Raw genomic sequence first — 18,046 nt, forward strand, 5'->3', positions numbered from 1 at the left:
AGAGGAATGAATGTTTGTTTACCATCACAATGGCCACTGTTTAGGCATGGTGGCAGTTGCCAGACAGTGGGATATATCCTTCCAGATTTCCACTGGCAGAAGGAGGAAGGGGACCTTTCTGATAATTGAAAAGGAATTGTGGGACACAGAGTACAAGGGTTGGCTGCCCTGTGCTGGCAATCCCCAGGAGCATTGGGTGTCCATGCCATCATCTCTCCCTACCCCCTTTTTTTCTCCCACTGCTTCACTGGGCAAGGATGGGAGATGGACTTTGGGGGCAGAAGGCTGCATACCACAAGCAGGCAACTAGTAAGCCTACAAACTACAAAAGCCACATTGGACAGTGGCTACAGTGAGGAGGGGAGTTGAAAGAGATGGTGCAGAAAAGAGAGTGGGATCCAACCCAGTGTATCATGGTAGAATAAATTTGATAGACTGTTGGCTGTGGCTATCAGAAGCCTTTCTAAACTCCATGGTGAATCACAGTACTTGACAAAATAGATTTCCCAGTATGAATAATGTGTCTCTGTGTGGGCCATACAGACCAAATCTATAATTTCACTTGTTTGCTGAGTGGATTAGTGGCTGGAATTCATACAGTTGCAACATGGCTTGTATGAATGGATACACTGACACAGGACATCCAAGTTCTGATTAATTCCCCAATGCAACTATTCCTTAAAGCACAGGTGTCAAACTCATGGCCCTCCAGATGTTATGGACTACAGTTCTCATCATCCCCTGCCAGCATGATGCTGGCAGTGGATTATGGGAACTGTAGTCCATAACATCTGGAAGGCCGCGAGTTTGACACCTATGCCTTAAAGCAAACAAACCAAAAAGCATCCTCACTGGTACAATTTGATTTGCATTTTTCCTGCTATCTTTACACTATTCAGTTATCAAAACATCCATTTACGTGTAGACAGTAATAGCTGAAAAACTGAACCACGGTCTCTCAAAAGGAGACTATTTCAAATCTGGATTGTATAACTGAATTCTATTTGCCAACTTGACAATGCAATAAAAAGAAAGCAAGAAGGCGTGATGTTATTTGTTTAAATCTACATAAGCAGAGGTGTTGATACCACAAACATACTTCAGATACACAAACACCAGTTTCATCGCTTGTATCATGCCCGTCCTGGCTCCCTCCACTCACAACACTTTATTTTAGGCTGGGAGCAAATAAATAAATAAAAGTCCAGATGAGCCTAGCATGGCATGGCCATAATCATAACTTTCAAACACAGAAAGAACAGTGGCAAAGAGATTCACATCAGATCATGACTTTCAGATTAAAGAAGAGCTTATTGGAGAGAAAACTGATTCCTGGGTTAGGATCCTTTCTGGAATGTCAGAAAACAGCAGCATTTAGATTGACACAGGTGGAAGCTAACTGCACTATGAGGGGTCATTAGAATGATTAACAAATTGTGGAGTAAGAATGAATAGAGAACAAATTGGCATGGAAAGTCTTGAAAGCATTTGACGAAAACAACATCACTTCTATGAAAACAAAAAGGCTGAAAGTTTTTGGCTGTGTTAATCTACGTTTAATGCGAGCCAGAACCATCCTCTGGGTAACAAATATGTCTGACAGATGGTGGTGACTACTGATAAGGGACAGAGAAAAACAAATAGCCCAAAGTAGTGTAAATAAATAGTTTTGTTTCAGAGTGATGGAATATATGGCAGAAATAGTGTTTCAGAGGGTGCGTGGACTTCCGCACAGTGCCATTTTTTGGCTCCTGCCCCTTGCAGCAGCCAGAAATGAGTGCCCATCAATACTGCTCTGAGAGTATTTTGGGGGGCATTTGGGCTGCCACAAGAGGGAGCAGTAGTGAAAGTCCAATTCTGCAGGTAGAAATCCTTGAACTAGCTGAACTTCTGTGCTGGATCCAACCTATTAGCTAATAAACTTAATTACTTTATAGTTGTTTGAATAATGGCTAGGTATGCTGCAGTGAGCTCCCCTCAGTAGTCTTCTGGGCTTTACCAAGCAAAATTAAACTCAGTAACTTGTAAGTGATATTGTGCTTGAGGGAAAAGCTAATCTCTAACAAATTCAATGCTGTTGCATTAGCTCCTACACTCTTCTATATATTCCAGCTTCTGTGTTTGTACCTTTGTCCATTATGAGCATTTGAGCACTGACTGGCTCTTGCCTCATGTGCAGGTTCCATGGGTGCATTTTATGTTTTTAGCGTGCTCACCTTATGATTTTATCAGAACTATCACAGTATACAATAGCTCAATCCTAGTTCCTGGGAGATAGTCTCTCTAATTTTTTGGAATCTAGGGAAGAAGAGAAACCTCTCTTCTATGCTTGATCTGACATTGCCATAAAAGATTAACAGCATAATAGAAAGCTGTCAATATATATAACATACTAGCGGGCCCAGCCACGCATTGCTGTGGCAATTGTCCTTCTCATCACAGTCCGCAACCCACACAGATGTCCATGCAGGGCCAATGATCCCCAGCATAGCCTTTTGGGGTGATCAAATGGAATCCCTCTTTCCCTTTTCAATGCACATCGTCATATGGTGCTGTCTTGTTTTTTTAGTATAAGGTAACCCTTCCCATTCCACAACGGAACTGTCCAGAGTGCGAATCCCGCTGTCCATGAGGCTGGTTGACATGCACAGTCATGGCTTGGGTAAGGCAGAACTGGGGCAAGGAGGCTATCCCAGTCAGGCAGCAGAGGTGCAGGGTGGTGGGAGGGCGCTTCAGGATCGTGAGGCCAGCTCCCTGGGCCCTTAAAGGGCCATGTGCAAAAGAAGCGTGAGCAGGTTGTGTTATTCATTTCCAGCCTCTTCCGCAGAGATTTTCTTAGAAGAAAAAGGCAAACTCCAACTCGCTTTTAGTAAAAGAGAGCTGTGGCGAATATAGGTGAGGAAGACAGGCTGCACGAACATTCTAAGGGTGACAGTTAAACAGAGGCAACTTCATGGCCTGGTGCGCCAGGAAAAAGACGCTTTACCTGGCTCAGGTATGGACTTTCGGCGGTTTGAAGGTCCGAGTACCTACCAGCAACAGGGAGGGACGTCATGTGAAAATTTGGGGGCGATCCGTCTAGCAGCTTTTGAGGGAGACCATCAGGGACAAACACACTGTTAGATTTTTATATATATAATAACATATTGAAAAAACTGAATCCCTTTCAGGCTATAAAATCAATAATAAGAAGACTAAAATAATTTTGAAATTTTTAATGAAGCAGGAAAAAAAATCAGTAATATTATACGTAGTGATGTGACTTTAAATCCAGTTAAACACTTGGGAAAAATCTGACAGGACAAAATAAACTATTTAAAGATAATTATAAAAAGGACACGTATGAAGATACTAGAGGATTTGCAAAGATGGCCCAAACTAAAAATGTTACAGGTAGGACGAATTTCTATTGTAAAAATGAATATATTGCCAAAATTATTTTTAAAATTTTTAAATGTTATCATATACAAGAAAAAACCCTGAAGAATGGCACTAATAGATAAATAAGTTCATACGGAATAGCAAAAAAAACCCCCAAGAATCAGATTAAAAGTTCTATTAGATGAGATAAAGAAAGGAGGACTGGCCGTACCTAATATAAAATTATATTATCAAGAAGCTGGTCTTGTTTAGACTGCAGTTTGGATTTGAAACTCAGACTACAGTGTAATAAAATTAGAAACAGCAGAGTTAGAAGGATTACTCAATTGCTTATGGACAGAAAAATCAATGAGGAAAAAATATAGTACAAAATGGAAGCCATGTAATCAGAGATGGTTTCTTCACAATTTGGAAAGCTACGCAAAAAAAGAATTAGCCCTCCAGTATCTCCACTATTGTCACCTGTAGAGGCTTATTATGATAAGAATTTGGTGAAAAACACTGACTTCATGACATATGGAGATATGATAGCTGTGTCAAGGAGAAATCGAGTCTTGGCAAAAAAAGAAAAGGATGGAGGCAAAAAATACAATGACTATTATATTTTAATTAGTTTCAAGATTGGCCCAATCGAGAAGGGGGGGGGGGCAAATCCACATCAGCAATGGGAAACCTTGTGGACAAAAGGTGCAAAATTTACCGCCAGCCAAACATTAAGAGAAAATTGGTACAATATGTTCTATTGGTGGTACATCACTGCAAAGGATATTGAGAACTTGAACAAGAATTATGAAAGGAAATGCTGGAAAAGTACAGCTGTAGTACAGCTCTTTCTATCATATTTTTTTACCATATCAATGGGTACAGAAAGAGGGGATGTCACCATCTGTTGTTTATTTACAGTTTTCTGATTATTGATGTTTGTATGCTGTTTTAATGCTGTTGTTCACTGGCCTGAACCCTGCAAGGGAGGGTGGGATACAAATTGAAAAATAATAATTTTAAAAAATGGTGGATGTACAGAAAAGTTTTTAAATTCTGGAAAGAAATTCTGGAAAGATGCTGTGCATTCTGAATCATGCAGAAATTCAGAATATCCTAACTATCAAATTTGCAATGAATCCTATGAGTATGTTATTAGATATATTGCCAAAAATATTCCCAAAGTTTTAGAATAACTGTTTCAGTATTTGATAACAGTGGCCAGAGTAGTGCTTGCAACAAAATGGAAAGCAGAAAAATGTGCAAGTCAAAAGAACTGCGAAAATAAACTAGACCGAACGTGCAACAATGGCAAAATTAATGAACTTTTTTAATAAGCAGCCAAAGAATGTCAAGATACATGGAAAGTGTATTTCCTATATTATTAAATAAACAAACAAACAAACAAACAAACAAACAAATAAATAAATAAATAAATGTGAAAAATGAAGGATACTGTTGAAATGATATATATAAATTATCACTAACTTTGAGGATATATTATATATTAGATTGAAAAGGGGTTTAAAGGGTAACACATAAATGATTAATCACATTATGAAAAATGATATGTCAATACAACTTTTATTGTGTGAGAAAAATTTTAGAAAGGTATAATAGAAGTCACTTTTCAGTGTTCTTTATATCCTTTGGCTCATTTGAAATTTTATTAAAAATAGCCATTGTTACGTCCTGTTTAGCTGAGCTATGGCCAGGCTTGGACCCAGCTCTAAGCTGCAGCCTGGCCTCAGCTGAGCTCAGACTGAAGCAGACTGCTGTCAATCCCTCTAGCTTTATACTGTTAGCTCTGCTCCAAAGGTGGAGCTTGGGGAGTGGAGCCAACAGTATAAAGCTAGAGGCTCCAGAGCAGCCAGCTTCAGTCTGAGGGTGGCTGGGGCTTGGATCCAGCTTTAAGCTCACAGCTTAGAGCTAGGTGCAAGCCTGGTCCCAGCAAAACTCAAAGAGGCCCTGCTGCTCCCCCTTCTATGTGGAGGTCAGGCATGGGACCAGCCCATCACCTGACCTTCATGTGGAGAGAGAGTGGGGTGGGTGAGCCTCACTTGCCCCCCCTCCAAACAGAGGTCACATATGGGGCTGACCCCATTTCTGACCTCTGTGTGGAGGAGGGGTGGAGCAAGCGGGGCTCACCCAATTCACAATGTCCACATGGAGACTGTGAACAGGGTAAGCTCTGCTTGCCGTCCCTCAACTGTGCCCCACCTGATGAAGGTAGGGGGGGCATAGCTGTGGGGGAGGCAGTGCCTGGGTTTGCTGCAGGAGCCGATATAGATACAACCCCTGGGTAGGATATGGCATCTGGGCCATATCCTACATTTTCCTACATAAACTGTTTTCCTACTGATTTGTTTATCTAATAGGTTTTTTTCTTCTGTACCCAACTGTCCTGTGTAATTGCTTTGACTACTTTGAAGGTCAGCATAGCCTTGTTTGTGAGCTTCAAAGGAACCTGGTTTCACAGCTTGGGAGATAACCCAGTTGGGAACCATTGCACTGCTTGAGAACTGCTTTGGATGTGTTAAGAGGGTGGGGAGGTTAACAGCAGGAGGGGGTGAGAGGGATAACTGTGGATGCTTCGATACCTACATCTTACTTTGGTCAATGGATCTGTAATGGATCTCTAATGGTCAATGGATCTCTTACTTTGGTCAATGGATTTCCATTGTGATACCTGTCATTCAATAAAGAATAATTCTTTCCAACAAACATAAGCATAAGCATAAGCATTGTAAGATTAGGAACATGACAGCCATCACTGGTAATTGTTTTTTATTTTTATATATTATATGTATAACTTGGTTTTATCTCTTAATCTCAAGAATTAACACTAACTATGATTTGATTCTGGTTTCTTTTTTCTATTTTGTCAATTTCCATTTGTTTAAAAAAAATAAAAAAAAACTTTTTAAAAAGCCTTATAGAAAGGCACAGGAAAATCTTTCAAACCTAGAAGAATCATTTAAAGTTTCCTTCCATTTGCCCGTGAGCAAATTGAGAAGCCATAGGTGGTAACATTAATCTTGGACACCATATTGCAAGATTGCTGCAAAAGCAGCCTTTACAACCTTTTCTTCGCCTACCCTGCTGACTCTAATTCCATTTCAAAAATAATCACATTTCAGCAAATATATGGGGTTAAGATATGTTGTATAGAGTTGTGTTCTTTAGGGAACTTGCAGATTGGGAAAATGAAGTTACATTAGCTGTGCTGGGTCTCAACCACAGCTATTTCTAGTTTCTATCACCACACCAATGCTAGAGCTTAGAGCCTGAAACTAGCTTGCAAGGTTTGTTATTGGTTGACTCCCAAAACAGCCATTTGGGCAACCACATGGCCCTGATCCATGCAACATCAGAAGTAGTGTGGCAAATCAGAGACTGGCATTATCAATGCAAACCAGATGTGAAAGATACTGAAACAATTTAAAATGTTGTGCATGTGTTTCTTTAAATGAGAGCTAAGTTGTAGAAGGAAGGGAGGTGAAAGGGGGTTGAGAGAGTTAGGTGATTGGTTGACACTTGAGAGGCAGTGAAGTTTTTTTTTAAGAGAGAAAGAGTGTGCCAGTCAGGGAGACAGGGAGAAGGGGCTGAAGTAAACAGAGAACAGTATATCTACAGCCTAAAAAGCAGATTTCTGACTAAAATCCTTCCTAGTGTTATATAAAGTACAAAATTGCCCAAGAAATAGGTAGAAGACAGATAGAAGACCCTGGGAGACAAGATATAGAGGCAAATCCTAATACGGTTACAGAGATATAAGAGAGTGAGAGACTAGACTTATGTGAAGTGAAAGTTAAAAGTCATTGCCTCAAATTGTTTTAGTCATTGTAATGATAAGACAGATTACTTCTTGGAACCATTAAGCTAAAGAAACTATATTTAATAATATTTTAATTTGTTCAAACTAACCTGGAATCCTATATCAGTAACTTATAAGGGTTTCTTCCTCAGGACTGCATAAATCAGTAAGGGCTGTTCAACTGTGTAATATACTGCCTTGGAGTGTGGTGGAGTCTCCATCTTTGGAGTTTTTTAAACATAGCCTGAATGACCAGCTGTCAAGGGTGCTTTGATTCTGTATTCCTGCATGGCAGGGGGTTGAACTGGATGCCCTTGTGGCCTCTTCTAACTCTATGATTCTAACCTTTGAAACTATTTTAGAGTCCAACACAATACTTTAGAGTTCCAACACAAGACATTAAAAAGGGGCTTGGAATTACATTCCTGTTGGAAGCAATGCACACCTTGGAAAGAAAAGAAGAAATAAACAGTATTTTACGTATATATTTATTCACAAAGAAAAAAGAGAGTAGTCGTCATAGATATATGTTTGCTATTCAATTCAGCAGCAGATTAGCTGCTGTATAAAACTATGTATAACCGACAGACAGAGAGGTGCCAGGATTTCAGCATGCCTGAAATCAGTGTGTGTTGATGCAAAAGTCATCCCCTTAAATTGAGTTAAGTGAGATCTGGGACTCTCATGACAACAACTTTGTGTTTACAAAAAAAAGCAGCCCAAGTTAAAAAAAATGGCAAATTCTAGCTCTAATTTGGTGAGTATCTGCCATACCATGAGGGCTGGGCAGAGCCAACACACCCTCCAGAGAACCTTTCATAGACAGCAACTTAGAGAGCAAAGGGGTTAAGAAGCAACCTAGATTTTCCTCCTCTCTACTGTGCTCTCCTGACACCAATTAACTAGCAAGAGGGCTAACGTCCTTCCAGGCCTGAGTCCCCAGTTCTTATGATGGAAACTCTCTGGGTTATGCCACACCTTCCTCTTTGTTCCTCCCTCAGGGTTGCCTCTGCCCTATCAGTTGATATAGACCAGAAAGCAGAGGTGTAGCAAGGGGGGGAAGTGCCTGGTGCACCGGTGCATTCTCCGCCCCCATTCTGTTCTGTCCTGCCCCGCACTGTCCCGCTCCTGCCCCGGAACGCCCTTTGCCCCCCTACACAGGGGCGCGGGCCCTGTGCGTCACCCCTGGAACTACACCTCTGCCAGAAAGCATTTTCAAAACCAATTACATGGTTATGATAACCGGTAGAAAGTGGAAACACTAATTTGGATTATTCAGTTTGGTGAGAAGATAAGTTAACTATTTTGGCTGAAATATGATCCAATCATGCACATTTCAGTTATGTCGTCCTCTCCCTTTGCTGCCCTGGAAGAACAGCCTATTCTATTTGTCTTTATTCAGAAAAATCCCAGTGAGTTCAATGGGATCTTCTCCCAAGTAATTAGGCACTGAATTCCAGCCTGCTCCTATCCTTTACATGTTTACTCAGAAGAGTCTCACAGAGTTTGATGTGAGGCATCTTTGAGTTCAGCAACAAGGGCTAGATCCTAACTGAAGTCCATACACAGAATTGCTGCTTCCTTGCTTTTCGTTCCTGCTGCAATCTGAACTGTCCTCGCCCACCCATTCTGCTTCAGGGGGACACATTGGAAACAGCATGAAAAAGGGGTTGAAGGGTTGCTGATTCAAGGGGGGGGGGGAAACAGTCTCCCCGTTTGTGCCTGCAGATCTTTTCCACAGGATCCAATCCCAACTAAGTATGCATAGGACAATATTGATAATACAAATTTTATTTGCTGGGACAATCTGAACTGACTGATCACCCTACTGAGGAACATTGGGCATCATAGAACATAGCATCATAGAACATTTCATATAGCTGAGTGACAAAAATAGTTCTTAATTGTATTAATTATATGGATTGAATCCCTTGTATGAGACACAAGCACTGGTCCTGGACTTAATCTGAAGTGACTGATTTAGCTTTAATGCTACTGTGGCTTCCTGCATTGATCCATCAGTAGAATAAATGACATGGATAATTGCTTTTTTCAGATCAGGCTTTCATGCTGCCCACAGCTGAGCCCACTGTTAAGCTTGTGCTTTTAAAGAGGGGCATTGTGCCTATTGGTTGGCTGTCTTTTTTTAAAAAAAATGTCTTCAGCATGCCATTTTGCTGCCTTACATTTTTCTGCAGGCATGCCAAGCAAATCTGCAAATCTCAGATAATACAGAGTCATACAGAAGCCTGGATGAAACAGTAAATGTTATATATGGATCAAAGGCAAAACAAGCTCAGATGTTTTATGGGGCCTGAAAATTACAAGCCTTGGCAGTAGTAATAGGCACTGATGAAATTATTCACCACCAGTGAAATGAATCTGTCTAAGTTGGAAACTCCAGACCTCCCTTATTTTCTATATTCTCTACATGCCACACACCCTTCATATCTACTAAACAGGCTTAAGTGAGTTAAACCTTACTGCACCTGCAAAAATATAAAGATACCTTTTGGATTTTTTTTAATTTCAAGGACTAATCTCAGACTTTTCTATACCATGAAATCAGTCCCTGATTGGGTTTACCCAAGAGACCTTGAGCCCGACTGATATTCACGCAGGACAGCAATCATTGGCTGTGAGGTTGGCAGCGAAGGGCTGCTTCTTAGATATCAGAAGTGTGCAAGTCCCTGGCTGGAAAATGACATAGCACTCCTGCTGATGGCTAATGCAGAGTTCAGAGCAAGAAAAAACTGGGAACAAGAAAGTTCCTGTTTCAAATCTTGTCATGGACTCACTCAGTTGTCCAAGAAAATCTTAATCCTCTCCTTACTCACCATATATCTAATAGTAACCTGTGGATTATGTGAATAACATAAGCCACACAGCAAGGTAATCATTTCTACATACTTGGAGGACTCATCAGAGATCCATAAAAATAACCTAGTAAATTAACTAAAAGGAAAAAATGGCCTAATAAAGACAAAATAAGCATTAGAAGAGGGGGGAACTCTGCTCTAGACACTGATACTTTAGAGAAAGAGGGGCTTTATGGTGGGCATTATGGGCATGTAAGATTCCAAATAGATTATACACACACAAACACCATGATTCTGCTGGGGTCTTAAGCCTGTCACTGTATCTCATAATAAAATCACTGCCCTTCATTATTATAATGCAAGTAATAGAACTGGGCCATCCACAGACAAGAATGAGGAATCTGCATATTCAGGAAACTTTCCATATAGGTAAGGGAAAAATCATTTTGCAAATCACCCACAGGACACAGTTCTTTAAAAATGGCCTGATCAGAATTAAGTATGTTCCAGAAGTTTGAGCAGTTCAAGCTACGCAAAAGGGAGAAAGGTAACTTGCTCCAGCTTCTGAGTATACAGAAACCTGAATGGGCAGATACCTCATTCTTGTCCTCATACCTCATCCTCATACCTCAGAATGGGTTCTCCAAATTGCCAATTTCTCATGCAGTTCCTCACAGTGTTGGTAATACCAACTCATCTACCAGGATTATTGAAGGAACAAGTAGTGACCTTTAAGGGATTTGCAGGGAAAGGGAAATCCTTCCATCTCTGCTAGTGCCCACTTCTTTCTCCCCCATTCCTGCCTTTCTTCATCTTCCTGTTGCTACTACCTCTCGTTTGCTTGCCGTGCTCACTTATGTGTGTAAGGAATTCCATAGAAGCAGAAATAAAAGGCTTTTTTGGTGTAAAAGACCGTTTATTCAGACATCCTAGAAAGCTCACGTACACGACGTGGCAGGAATAAAGTCTCCCGCCAGAAGCACAGGTTATAACTCTGTCCATCCCATCCCCCCTCCCGGATTCCCATGGGAGCGGAGTTCTCATCTCTCTCGCAAAGATAAGGTCTCCGCCGCAGATGCTGGCCCACGCCTCGGGTTATGGAATGCGGAGCCGAAGGCCGAGGCTGCTGTCCCGCCTATCAACACTGCATTGAATCCTTTACACTCTGCCTCCCTTGCAGTACTTCCCCCAGGTTTTGTCTTGCGAAAAGGTGCGATGGAAAAGCAGAAATGAGGGCTGAGGCTGCCACATATTTCGGAATAAACCCATTGATTATACCCAGAGGAATATCCCAAATCTAAGAGACTTCGAATATTGCAAGCGTTCTATGCGATTAAAAGCATCGAGAGTCCAGGATGGCGCCAATTTACGTAATGCTTGTGGCCATCAATTATAGTCGGTGAGTTACCCTCCACGGCTGGTCGTGCCAAGGCATCGGAAACGGAGCCTCCTTGAGCAAACTGGAACAAAAGACAGGATGGATATTACTTAGAGAATTAGGCAAGTCCAACCGGCAGTGACATCATTAATCACTTTAGTAATCTGAAAAAGGTCCCCATGAATCTTTTGCCCAGTTTTGGAAAAATTCTATGCACGCCTCTCTGAGATTTTTGGCAGACAAATACACCCAGGCTTCACCAGCGGGGAAATCCGAAAGCGGTGCTTATATCCGCTTGAAGTTTTTGGGGAGTCTTTAGTCTGCTGTAAAGGGCGTCCACAGGACCATTTTCACCCTCGGCCAGAGATGAAATCCACTGCTGAAACTCCTGAGGATTCAACGCTTCCGCGAAGAGAAGCCGCGCAACGGAGAGGAAGGACCGACTACAGACACAATTTCGGCGGGGTTTTTTTTTGTACTGCTATGAACGCGTGATTATAGGCGATTCTGTAAACGGAATGCTAACTCGCTAATTCAATTGTTCTGGTGGTAGTTGGTGTAACTAACGCGTAAATATTTCGCTCCAGGGTTCTGTTCACTTTCTGACTCTCACCGCCACTTTGAACGTTAATTTGAGAGTGACACCGCCGAGGCTGCCCCCTAACAAACCTAGCAGAAAGCTTTCCAGAACTTTGAGAATGAATTGGGGCTCATGTGCTCCGGAGACCCTAATCTTAACTTGGGCGAGTGTAGACGATAAATATGCTGGGAATGAACAGACGCTGCCAATCCTAGGATGAGGGGAGTGGAAGCACATGGGATGAAATGGGCTGGTTTAGAAAATAAGTCCACCACCACCCACAAAGACCGTGTTGCACTTGACCTTCTGGCAAATCCAGAATGTAAAATCCATGGAGATGACTTCCCAGAGGCGAGGAGGCCACCGTGGAGAGGCTCTAACAGACCATGGGGTTTCCTGAACGTCTTGGCCCACGTTCGCTAAAGGAGCAACCTTTAACATATGTCTCGACCTGTCTCCAGAGCATCGTAGCGCCACAAAAAAAAAAAAAATTGACGGGCGGCCAAAATGCAGAGTTTTTAGGAAGCCAAAATGTCCAGCCCGGAAGCGGCATCATGACAGAGCCTCGGGGAACCTGCTTTCACCTGCTTAGGGAGGCACGTACCTCAACAATCCCTCACGCCGTAAAACACCATTCTCCAGAAGAAATTGGGAGTCACCCTCCTCGCTGGTATTCGCTGCGAGCCATACCGCCTCGAAAGCGTTCCGAGGGAAAGGAGAGACCAGGCTGGAGGAATGGGTAGAGAAGGAGGAGTGGACGCCTGAGATCGGGTGACAGCCAAGTCTCTACTGGGAGGTATGGTGGTAACAGTCGCGGCTGAATATTCCGTGAAGGCACTCCACCCCTCGAGGCAAAGCGAGCCGCGATCCAGCCAGTTTATTGTTTTTTTCGAGGGAAGAAATGGACCGAAAAGAGAAACGAGAAAAGCAAAATCGCCCAACGGAGTTGCTTTATGGACATCTTGAGGGGGGTGGAGAGGGCGACCAAGTTCTTGTGATCTGACCAAAATCCTAAAGGGGTGTTTAGGCCCCTCCAGCCAGTGGCGCCAAGTGGAGAGTGCTACTTTGATGGCTTCGCAGTCTCTTTATCCCTTTGCCAGTCCAGTTGAGTTCCAGCAATCCGAGAATTTCTTTGATAAATAAGCACCACGGAACCAGCCTATCATCTTTATTTCTTCTGCAACAGGGGCTGCTCCAAGCCGCTTTGTCCGGAGGCATCCATCGCGGAACCACAAATGGAAGATCTGGGTCAGGGTGTTTCCAGGATAGGTTCGGGTAGTAAAAGCTGATTTTAAAAAGCTGAAAGGCTGTCTGACACTTCTTTGTAGACCAGGAAAGTTGGGGCCCGGGCTTGGCAGCCTGTGGATCTTTACCCTTAGTCGCATAAGAGGTCTGAGAGTGGGAGAGTCCGTCTAGCAAATTGGTGCATAAAGTCCACGATAGGAAATTAGCAAACCCTAGGAAAGATTTCGCTGAGTTCACTTCGATTCACTTTGAAGGGCAGGCCATTGGAGGATCTGGGCGTCAATTTTAGCAGGATCCATTTTTAGCCCCTCGAAGAGATCCTCGCAACCCAAAATAGTCGATCCCGAGGTTTTGGTGGGAAACAACATTTAGAAAGAAGTTTGGCAAAGAGGGAGTTAGTTGAGTTAAGGATGTCAATACTTCCTAACCAACGCTTCCATGCTCTTCCATGGTTTGGGGAATAAATTAAAAAGCGCCATCTAAGTACACCACTACTCCCTTTGTATAATAAATGCGCGAAGGATTCCTTCGCTGAGGCGCGGGCCATGTCAAAGCTCCAAACTCACTTAACCCGAATGGCATTATTAAGTATTCATACTGTCCAAATTTCGTAAGTTAAATGCAGTCAAATGTTCATAGCCTTAAGCAACTCTGACCCTGTAGTAAGCTATTATAAAGTCCAATTTAGTAAAAATGCGCCCCTGGCCCAATGCATCTAAAAGGTCCTTGATTAATGGCAAAGGGTATTTATTGGCCAGGGAAACCGCGATTGAGTCCTCGGTAATCCGTGGCAGAGCCTTTGAAGACCCATCTTTTTTAACAAACAATACAGGAGCAGCATGCAGTGTTTGGTAGTTCACGGCCAGGTGATGAACTCAGCGAAGCGAAGTTCTTGTCTAAGAAGCTGCACGGTTCTTCCTCTCCTCATTGGGACTTCATGCGGGTAGGATTCTACCTTTAGCAGTTAAGCTCCTGGTTGTAATAACGATTTTTTTGCAGTCAGCGCCCCTATGGGTGGTAACTGATCGCATTCTTTGCTCCTGAAATAACTCTGGCTAAATCTTGGTAAGCCGGATTGGAAATGCCGGTAGAATCGGGGAGAGCAATTAGGGCATGCATCGCTGATGAAGCCAAGGGGGGTATAAGCCAGGAAGAAGGTGAGTTTTCCCCCAATCCATGTGTTCACCTTGCAGGGAGGGTCAGTGAATTCTAAGATCCTTTTCTTTCCAAATGGTGAATTTTGGTTCATGCATTGGAATGTAACAACCATGGCATGCCCAGAACTTATGGAGTGTTTCTTTAGGCCACTGGCCAGAATAAAAACTAATTTTTCTCCCAATGGTCAGCGAGTGGGAGGAGGACCCGGTTATGCGTTTTGAACTGGGCCGGTCCCTCGACACCGAGGTGACTGCCAGTCGGCCCATTTGGGTGAGAGCGGTATGGAAGCTTAGCCAGGGGGGGACTTCGGTCTAGACCAAGTTCACCACCCGTGGGGCCGTGATAAAACAATGGGGAACAGCACCCAGAACCTACGGGCTGAAGGCTATAATACATGGTGCATGCTTAGCTACGGGTTGGCCAGGAAACGCTTTGAATGTCGTGAATGGGAGCGCTTCGCGCTTCACTCACCGCAGAGATTCGAGTTGGAACCCATATCCATGGGGGATGGGAAGAGGCAAACAGCGCTGCTTCCCCTCCTCTGGGTGCCGCCCAACGGGTAACTGCCTTAAACTTAGACGAAATTGCCGTTGAAGCATGGCCCTGGATTTATGCGTGGTGGCTTGGCAGGATGGGCGCGCATGGGCCGAGCTGTTGGCTTCCGTTTTTCGGGCAGTTACGGCTGCTAGATGACCTCTGTCCTCCGTGAGTAAAGACACAATCCCAGACGGCTGACGGCGCCGGAGGTGGTCTCGTAGAGGTTGCTGGAGGCTATTTGGGAGTCGCAGAGTTGCCGTAGCCGCCGGGTTTTGGTGGCGCATGCCCTGGCACGAAGCGCATCTAAACCAGACGCCCACTTTGGGATCCCAAGTTGATCCAATCAGCTTAATAGTCTGCGGGGATCCAATTAGGGAAACACCGCTTTCGCGAAGCTTTGCCGTCGGTTGCAGCATCCGGTGAAGTATTCACATTTCATGGCGCGCCAGGCTACACTAGGAGGTGGAGTTCAGCAGCTGTCGCATACGGAATTCAATGGGCAAATTCTGCAAACGAAAGCGGTTGCCTTGCTGAATAGGATTTGATGGTGCTGGATGGCTTCATTTTCAAGCACCCGGATCTTCAGGAAACGAGCTCTTAAGGCTTGGAGGAACGCCGCAATCGCGTGCGCAGTATCTTCATCTTGCAGATTCAAAAGAGTCACAAACCACGTTTGCTGCCGCCTCTCATCTAAGAGCGGAACCGATGTCTCGTATTTTTTTTCGCTCAGACCGGGTACACAATCGCCATAGTCCTCCATGTGGGCATCGAAGTTGTAGGATGAAGTAGGGAAGTTTGGAAGCCGGTCCCATCGGTGAAACGGGCAGGTATTGGAGGGTCTGTAATATCCTCTCCATCGCTCCTTTGGCGTCATCGCTTTGGGGCGGTTCGCAAGGGGTTAAGCAAGAGGTCGAGGCAGCGGCGCGAGGAGGGGGCCGGAGATCGGTGGAGGTGGGGGGTACCAATGCCGGTGCCGCTTGCAGTGCTCCGTGGGAGCCGGTCCTTGGAAGGTGGCATGACGCGCCGAAAGTAGCAGGCCCCCAGCAGCCGATAAACCTGTCATGCTGGCGCTGTGTACCAGTGACAGCGTGGAGCTCCAACTTGGGGCATCTTTGTTCTGTTGCTTTTTCAGTTCCCTCTCAAGGCGTAAGCGCTAACTCTCTCCTTTTAAGTGGTCATAAGGCATCCTGGTGCTGATGCAAAGCTGCTTTCTCTCGCTCCAGCGTTTGGCCAGTTCATCTCTCGCTGAACAGCTGCAGTTAGTTCTTTACACTTCTGGCGATGCGACGTTAGAAGGCCTGAGCAGCTTCCGCCGATTGGCTACTGTAAGTCCAGTGCGCTTGGAGTGTTCCAGGACTTTTATCATGGACTGATAGGTTCTGCACATATTGCCGCTTGCAGCCGCCGCTTTGGCAATCAGCCCACCCGAAGCTGGATTTCTTTGCACCGCTGTTCTCGGTCTCTTTGCAGGTTTTCACGCTCTTGCTGCAGCTGCTCTCGCTCCTCTTCCCATAGCTGGCGCTCACGGCCCATGCTGCTTCTGGGCATCTCGCCCAGTCGCGGCCCACTTCCTCATCCCAGCTCTCTTTTAGATGGGAGGGGAAATAGATCCGGATGGGAAATGCAGCGAGCTTTCTTCGGATTCCTCTTCATCAGAATGTGAGGACATCGGTGCTCCACCGTGGCTCCACGGGGTACCTCCGCAGCAGCTGCTGATCCGGGGATCTGGGGGGGTCCGATCGAAGCTGGTAATGATACCCTCCCAATCCCCTCTCGCAGCATAGTCCCGTTTCAACGGTGGTCTTCCGGGATCGTGGCCCCAGTGCTTTATGCCATTACTGTGGACTTCGCCCTTGGGAGCATCACCAAAATACGAAGTCCAGGAATCGCTCAATGGACTCCTGTGTTAAGCCACGCGATGAAATGCTGCGGTCAGACCCGCCTCCTCCGTCAAGTATAGGTTGCATCTGAGGTTTGTGAATCCACACCGCGGAAAGCGTGGCAGATATCCGGGATCCACAGGCGCAGCCGATCCATAGACAGCCATCAAATCCACTCATGCAAGTCCACATGATCATCTCCTCACCGCCCCTCGCCCCAACGGAGTAAGCGGAAGACTCGTCGTCGATAACAGGACGAGGAAAAGAGTTACCAGCCGCAGACCAAGCCGCGGTTCCTCCAAATCCAGAATAAAAGCTTCGGAGCCCTCTTTGGGGCTGCGGCGCCTTCAACAGGAATATGCAGACTCTCCATGCCGAGAGACCAGGGGTCCACTGCACTAGGAAGATAGATGTACTAGGATTCCTGCCACAATGTAAGGAATTCCATAGAAGCAGAAATAAAAGGCTTTTTTGGTGTAAAAGACCGTTTATTCAGACATCCTAGAAAAGCTCTACTGCATTACAGCGACGCGGAAAGCAGGAATAAGAGTCTCCCGCCAGAAGCACAGGTTATAACTCTGTCCATCCCATCCCCCCTCCCGGATTCCCATGGGAGCGGAGTTCTCATCTCTCTCGCAAAGATAAGGTCTCCGCCGCAGATGCTGGCCCATCGCCCGGGTTATGGAATGCAGTCAAGGCCGGGCGGCTGTCCCGCTCATCAACACCATTGAATCCTTTACACTGTGCTTGCTGCCGTCACGACTGCCACAGCTTCCCTTTCTCCACTTCTGTTGCTGTAGCTCACTTACCACCTGTTTCTCCCTCCTGTGCTTGCTCATTTCTGCTGCTTCTTCCTCCCTCTGTTCCTCATTCACCTGTTCCTGCCTACATGCTGTTGTCTTAATCCCTCTTCTCCCAGAAGTGGCCACTAAGGGCCCTCTTCAGTGCTGTTAATGGGTCTGCTAAGCAAGCCTCAAAATGATTACTGAGGTATCATGATGTATTATCACAAGATATTAGTGTCTTCATTTTAAGTTGTAATTTGGGATCCTCATTTTTTAATTGTTGGGGTTCCCCCCTCCCCCCAAATCTTAGGGTTCTCCCAAAGTTTGTACAATGATCTATTCTGTGGGTCTTTTGATACTGATGACTAAGATAAATTATGTGAAGGATTCTGAATATGATAATAGCATTATATACAAGTTTATGTTTTTATGGCAATTGTGTGCCACTTTTCTCCTTAAAGAGTAATAGCAACATAAATCCATC

Source organism: Sphaerodactylus townsendi, linkage group LG04, assembly GCF_021028975.2.
Source record: "Sphaerodactylus townsendi isolate TG3544 linkage group LG04, MPM_Stown_v2.3, whole genome shotgun sequence".
Classification (NCBI taxonomy): domain Eukaryota; kingdom Metazoa; phylum Chordata; class Lepidosauria; order Squamata; family Sphaerodactylidae; genus Sphaerodactylus; species Sphaerodactylus townsendi.